The sequence below is a fragment of the Saccostrea cucullata genome, unplaced genomic scaffold (genome assembly GCF_032062105.1).
Source record: "Saccostrea cucullata isolate Sc308-1 unplaced genomic scaffold, CSIRO_AGI_Scuc_v1 ctg13669, whole genome shotgun sequence".
Lineage (NCBI taxonomy): Eukaryota > Metazoa > Mollusca > Bivalvia > Ostreida > Ostreidae > Saccostrea > Saccostrea cuccullata.
Genome location: NW_026920039.1, coordinates 1 through 7,531, shown reverse-complemented (window position 1 = coordinate 7,531; position 7,531 = coordinate 1). Strand labels below are relative to the sequence as shown.

The 7,531-nt window shown below is 31.2% G+C and overlaps 1 long non-coding RNA gene across 1 annotated transcript; it reads left to right on the top strand.

Annotated features, from left to right (window-relative positions):
- The first annotated feature begins 1,764 nt into the window (after positions 1-1,764).
- LOC134241978 (uncharacterized) lies at positions 1,765-3,056 on the top strand. Its single transcript, XR_009986775.1, has 3 exons — positions 1,765-1,903; positions 2,267-2,380; positions 2,859-3,056. It is a non-coding gene; the product is annotated as an uncharacterized LOC134241978 (long non-coding RNA).
- The last annotated feature ends 4,475 nt before the right edge of the window (positions 3,057-7,531 follow it).

Sequence of the window (7,531 nt, the reverse complement as noted above, 5' to 3'; positions counted from 1 at the left end):
TTGTCGTTCTGTTAAAATAAACAAATCTTGTCGATTTCAAAATGATAACTACAAAATGGAACAAATTTGTTATTTTTCATATTCAATATAAATTGTTAAAATCAACACACAATTCATCGACGCGGATACAACTTACGCAGTTTTTTTTTTTTTTATAAAGCAAGTTATAAAATGTTTTTAAAGAAATTAATTTTTACTTACGAGGGCTGTTCAATAGATAATGTCCTCGGTGCTCGGAAAGAAGAAAAAGACGCTTTTCAATGATTTAGTCTTCATGATTTAACTTATTAATCTCTTTTAATTAAAACACATGTCCGTTACATTTTTTATCCAATTTCTGATTGTTTTTAGAACTCATTTTTGGGTATGACCCTTAGTATACTGGAAAATGGCAGATCCAATGATTTCCTGGACTTGTTTCTTCCTTTTGAAAGGTTTTTTTTCAAGTTTGGAAATAGAAACAAGTCAAAAGGTCAAAGATCTGGCGAATATTGTGAATGTAAAAAAAACATTAACTTTCTGTTTATCCCGAAAACCCCTTTACTCCTCAGGGCATGCGGTTTTGGACACTGTCATGAAGAAATCTAATGTATTGGATTCTTGATTCTGGGTTTTCCCACTCATAAACCTTTCGATTTTTTGCAAAAAAATTTGCTTTCTAGACTCCTCCAGAAATTAAACTGTCTCCCTGAATACGAATTTGAATAACAATACATGTACCACTAATATTTAAGAAAATTGCATATAAATCTGTCTTTGTGCTCCTGCAGTTCTTTGCTCTTGTCAGACCTTTGCTGTTTTTATCAAGTACATCTTATGGTAAATTTTATTTTGAGGGTTTTATGCAATAGATTCAAGTTCCATTATCTGTTTGAATATCAAACAAACGTAGATAACTACAATTACTCATATTTTAAAATAATTGTTAAGACATTCGTACACGCTGTCGTTTTTCACTAATTTTTCAAAATATAGGGTGACCTTTGAGTACTAAGCTTTTTTACCGTCAAACGTTCCTTAAAAACAGAGTAAACTACTCCCGAAATTATCTCTATCAAATTTGCTATGTATCTTAAAGGTACTTGGACACAGATTTGAAGTCAATGTTTTTTCTATAATATTACGACATATTTATTTTAATAGCATTTCACACAAAAATTTATTAAAAATCTTATTTCATTTGAAAGGTATTAAAACTTTAAATTTTTTGGCGGGTTTGATTGACACATCCTTGCACTTTCACAAATTTTAACCTTATTCTTAATCCTTAGGAAAAGTGGCAATCTTGTGGTGTATTAATGAGAAATATTAAAACTTCTATCCAGAAAAATAGTTTTATTCCGAGTACAAATGGTAGAAAGCAAAACTCCCTCACAAGTATCGTCATTCCTAACTAAGGGTTGCTTACAGAGTTTAGCAAATCGAGCACACTCGTGTTATGTACAAAGTTTTTGTAAACTGTTAACAATTCATTAAAGATTCAATAATGAGAGAAAGTCTAGCTTAATGACATATGATTTCTATGTTGTATGTCATCGAGCTGATGACATTAATAAGTGAACGTCCCTCATATAGTCATAACTACAGCCATGTATAAAAACAAATTGGAAAGCGATATTATGTTTATGTTTAAAAATGATTATATTATTTTCTATCTTTGTGGTTCAATGCAATTTTTATTTCTTCTTATTAAGCGTTAAAGCCTTTTAAAATTAATATTTAGTCGAATACACAGAGCACTTATATTTTGCTTTCTTCAGGTGACTCCCGTTTCGCTTCAGTGACTTATCGTCTGTTCAAGCTTCCTTCGAATGCAAATGTTGTACCAACACAAGTCACCTACAAAGGGACTACCCCAGACCACGAGGAAAAATGCAAATTTGATGTTAAAAATGTATTTAAGGTGCATGGTTACAAAGAGAAAACATAATCTCTCTTTCTCTCGATCTCTTTCTTTTTCTCTCTCTTTTTCCTTGAAGGTGGTTTTTTTTTTTTTAATAAAAAAGGAAAACAAAATGTTTGTCTTTTGGTTATAAGTGAAGCACATATTTCATCTTTTAATGAAATCAAAATGACTCTATATATAAATTCATTGGTATTTATGCTATGAAAATATAAAAATGTAAGTAAACTTTATGTTTAATCTTAACAGTAAACAGTTCAACAGAAGTTATTTTTCTCAACTTTAGAATGATAAATAAAGACAAAATGATTTTAATATTTTTCCATTAAGTTTAATTTTTGGAGGGATAATTGATTTTTCTAGAAAGGAGAAGCCGTTATAGTAACAGGACAAGTGGCCGCGTCCTTGAAATGTTCTCGATTCGCAGACGACTTTGTGTACGAGCCAGTTCCGGAGGATTTTGAAGGAATATGTGAGGTAAAGTTCTATAGGCATTGCAGATTGGAGAAACAGTCAGTATAAACTTAATCTTTAATTCAAATCAACTATGGGTACATGTAATTGTAAATGATAAACGTATGGCTGAAGTGTTCTAAGTAGCAAACGTATTTTTGCATGAAAAAAACATGGTAGTAAATATCAGCACTAATTTATCTTTCTTTAAAAAAATGTATACAGTGTTTCTTTGTTATCTTAAATGTTTCTTAATATTTTGCAATTTCACAATAATACGAAAACTAAAAATATCAATGAATAAAAAAAAGATAATTGAAAAATGCATTGGTACAGACAAAGACAAAAAAAAAAAAAAACAGATTCCCGTTATTCAGTACCCTTAAATTGGAAATTGAAGAACATGCAAAACATTTAACATTGAAACATCAAAGATTCAATCGATATACTTCATGTTGATACACATATATTATGTTTAAAACTGAAACATTTCATTTGCTAGGTGGATTTAGAAAACCCGTTCGACTACTTGGATAATCAACCTTAGAATGGTTAGAAAGAGCAAGCCTCATGTTTAGTGGGATATATCAAGGGCTGTGGAGTTCTGTTTACTGATGAAGAAAAATAAATGATTCTCAATTGTTATGATACAAAGCTTAAGAACATGTTAAGACTTTCCATGCAAGCATTTAAGCGTCAAATTCTGTCTCTCTCTTTTTTTTTTTGAAAGCCTTAGTCTAAACCTTGATCAGAAGGGGGAGATGGAAAGACCTGTGTTTCCCCCTCATATCCCTGTGTTTAAATGCCTGAAGCACAAATTACACACTAACCATTTCCGAGGACATACCCTTAAACTTGTCTATATATCCTAATTTGTTTATCAACAGTTTGTCAAGGTTTACTTCTAGATGATGCCAAATCATGACTTGTCTCTGCATGATTTACACAAAACTGTGTTTCATTTGGGAATTTTCGAGTATAGACAGAAATCAAATGCATAGATTGCTGTTTTCCACTGAAATATAGTATTGATTGTTTGATCTGTATTTCTGGGTGCTACTGAAATGTTAGAGTTAAAATCAATGTGTACCCATTATTTTGGTGGTAGGCACAAGACTGACAAAAGGTGGTGCTCCAAGGTCAATATATTGCTCTTCCTAAGTCTTTTGTTAAAGCATTTATGGAATCAGTGCTAAAATAAAAATTGATCCCTGAAGAAGAAATATTAAATGGTACCAGTTTTAGTCCCAGGTTTTTGTTTGTTTGTTTGTTTGTTTTTTTTTTTTTTGTTTTTTTTTTTTTTGTTTTTCTTTTTTTTAATAAACTGTGCCAATTTCTTTGTGTTAAATCATAAACAAGTCCACCGTAATGAAATTTACAATTGAAAATGCAATGTTGGTTAATGATTAGAAGCTTTAACCAAAATATATGCTACAAGCTCTCGATTCATTCAATATAGTTATTATCATTGTGTATATATATATATATATAGGTCTGCAAATTATTGTACTTGTACACAAGCAATATATCTGCCTAACTTGACAGGGCTAAGCTAGCTATGTATATCAAACCATACAGGATATGTCAAATGAATTGCCTAAACATACATGACAAAACTAGGCTATCCCAACCTATAAGATATAGTTATAAGCATATCCAACCATAAGGGATATGTCAAACAAATTGTCTAACTACCACAAGACAAACCTGGTTATCCAAATAAGGCAAACATACACCTGAGGATATGTAGAGCATAAGCATGTCCAACCAAGCAGGACATGTCAAGCAGAGTGTCAAACCATACAGGACAAATCTGGTTATCTTACAATACACGATAAAGATATTTGTAAGCATATTTATAATCATACTACATATGTCAAATAAAGTGTTCAACCATACTGAACAACTTCTTTATCCAACCATTCATGATCAATAAATATTAAATAAATATTAACATAACCAACCCTACAGGATATGTCAAATAATTGTCCAACCATACAGGATTAATCCTTGATATATAATTATATATACATACATTCTCTATACAAGCATATCCAAACATACAGGATATGTCAAATAAATTATCCAACCATACAGGATAAACTCAGTTACCAAAGCATAAAGGATATAAAAATTCTGTATCTAAACCTATTCATCCATATAGGTTATGCCAAATAAATTGTCCAACCATGTAAAACAAATCTTGGTTACCCAATCACACGATTAACATATAAATACCCTTATATGAGCATATTCAACCATATAGGATATCTCAAATTAACTGTCCAACTATACAGGACAAACAGGTTACCAAACTGTACCAGATATGTATATGTATATATATTTACCATATACAAGCATATCCAACAATATAGGATAGCTAAAAATAATTGTCCAACCATATAGGACATCTTGGTTACCAAACCATACAGGATATATATATACTGTATACACGCATATCCAACCATACAGGATATGTCAAATTAATTACAACCATACAGGATATAAATATACTGCGTCAACCATATAGGACAATATGGTAACCAAACCATTCAATATATATACACTGTATGCAAGCATATCCAACCATATAGGATAGCTAAAATTAATTGTCCAACCATATAGGACAAGTTGGTTACCAAACCATACAGGATATATATTGCTGTACAAGCATATCCAACCATATAGGATAGCTAAAAATAATGTGTCCAACCATATAGGACATCTTGGTTACCAAACCATACAGGATATATATATACTGTATACACGCATATCCAACAATACAGGATATGTCAAATTAATTACAACCATACAGGATATAAATATACTGCGTCCAACCATATAGGACAATATGGTAACCAAGCCATTCAATATATATACACTGTATACAAGCATATCCAACCATATAGGATAGCTAAAATTAATTGTCCAACCATATAGGACAGATTGGTTACAAAACCATACAGAAATATTTATACATATACATACTGTGCACAAGCATATCCAACCATATAGGATATATATAGCAAAAATTGTTCAACTATATATGGACTACCTTGGTAACCAAACCATACAGGATATATATACACTGTATACAAGCATATAAAACCATAGAGGATTTCCAGAATTAATTAACCAACCTTTTTTTTTTTTTTTTTTTTTTATTATTATTATTATTATTATGATCGTGATGTGGCTAATAAATCACTATTGGCATTTCCAAATTTCCAAAAAAAAAACCAAGCAAAGCATAAATATACAATATGAATACCTTAATATGCTTTATCTGTGTAATTATGCAACCAACCCAATGGCAAATAATGAAATCAAAATAAGCGACTGACTGTAATAGCTACATGATGAACAACAAAGGCAATTTACTCTAGCTACATGCATTTGCAGTGCTAAATTCTTATCGTATACTGACAATCCACAGGCCTTAGTTCTTTAATGAAACCAAAAACATTATATGCACTTGTAACCTACCCAAACTTGACCATTACACTAAATTGTTATAAATATAAGTATTGAAGTTATACAATCTGCTTACAAGCTTTAAAGTGCTGAAACAACCGACATCCTGTTACTATTCTAATAGTTTGTGTAACCATGTGCTCATTTTTGGTGCACACCATTTTAACAGTTTACTTTATTCTCATTTTCTTATGACCAAATGCTAGTAATGAAAGAAAAAAAAATCTTACATCCTTACCATGATAACCAAATTCTCTGCCTGATTTAGCGTTAAAAAGCCTGTTAATACCAACAACACCTTAACATTGCAGGGTTCATGTTCTATTAAGAACCTGTCAGGTTTACTTGGTGGTTTACTATGAAGAATTTGGTATGTTGACATTACACTGTGCACCAAATGACCCCGAATTTTTCTCAGCGAGTAAAACATTCTCAACCCAGTCGTATAACTTAATATCTAGACTACACAAATCATTAGAACCTTATTGTATATACATACTAAATCGGGTTTAATTTTATCAACTTCTGCGAGCCTACCATATCAATGTAATGCAACCCGAATATCCTCTATACAGAACCTTCTCGCTGAGATATTCAGATAGAAATTGATATTTCACTGTTCTACACAAATCTGCAAACGAACAATAAATCAATATCTTTGAATCAAAACCCTACTCTGCATGAGTGACACAATATAAATACTCACACCTAAGTAAAATTTGTAAACCACATTTTGGAGCCGAAATGTTATTCTGATAAGGATAAGGCTAATAGCCGTTACTAGAGGACGCTTAAGTATAAAACCCGGAAAACCCTTCGGGACCCATGAATTCAAACAAATTTGTAATTAATAAAAATATGCAATTTATTACGTATTTAGATCACATAAATTCCTTTATATACATAAATACACCTATGGCCACTGTTCTAATACGCCTGAGTTTGAGGCATGGTAATTTTGAGTTGTCCAGAAGATAACTATATGATTTTTGTAGTTATCATAAACAAACCGCAGTGCTCTTTCCTGTTTTTTTTTTCATTTTTCTTGTTTCTTGTGTACCACAAATATGCCAAACTAATGGACAGTAGTTGAAGTTTGACATGATAAATGTATGATTAAATGGTTAGTTTTCCTAATTTGGTCAGGTGTACCCCTATTCATTTAAGTACATTTAATTGTTGTGAAGCTTTTTTACAAATGTTTGAAATATGAGAGCTAAACTTAAGCTCAAAATCTATAGTAACACCAAGTAATTTTATTTCGTTTTCCGGATGAATCATATTACATGTGCCATCAATTTCAAAACAAATGTTTTCCTGTTTAGTTTTCTTTCCGCGACATATAGCTTGAAATCTTGAAATTTATCGGGATTTGCTTGCATTTGATTATCTCCAAACCACTTAACTAAGTTCGAACAATTTGATTCTAAAGTATTTTTTAGTGATGTAATATCGTCACTTGAGTTTGAGAGAATGTTGTCATCGGCATAGTTGTAGAGATCAGAATCTGACACAAAATGAAAAATATCATTGATAAAAATATTAAAAATAACAGGACCAAGTATTGAACCCTGTGGAACACCTTTGTACAATTCTAAAAAATTGCAACAAACTTCCCCGAGTTTTACACACTGTTTTCGATTGCTTACTTAGCTTGAGATAAGACTAGTAGTTGCATTTGTAAAACCGTATGCATTAAGT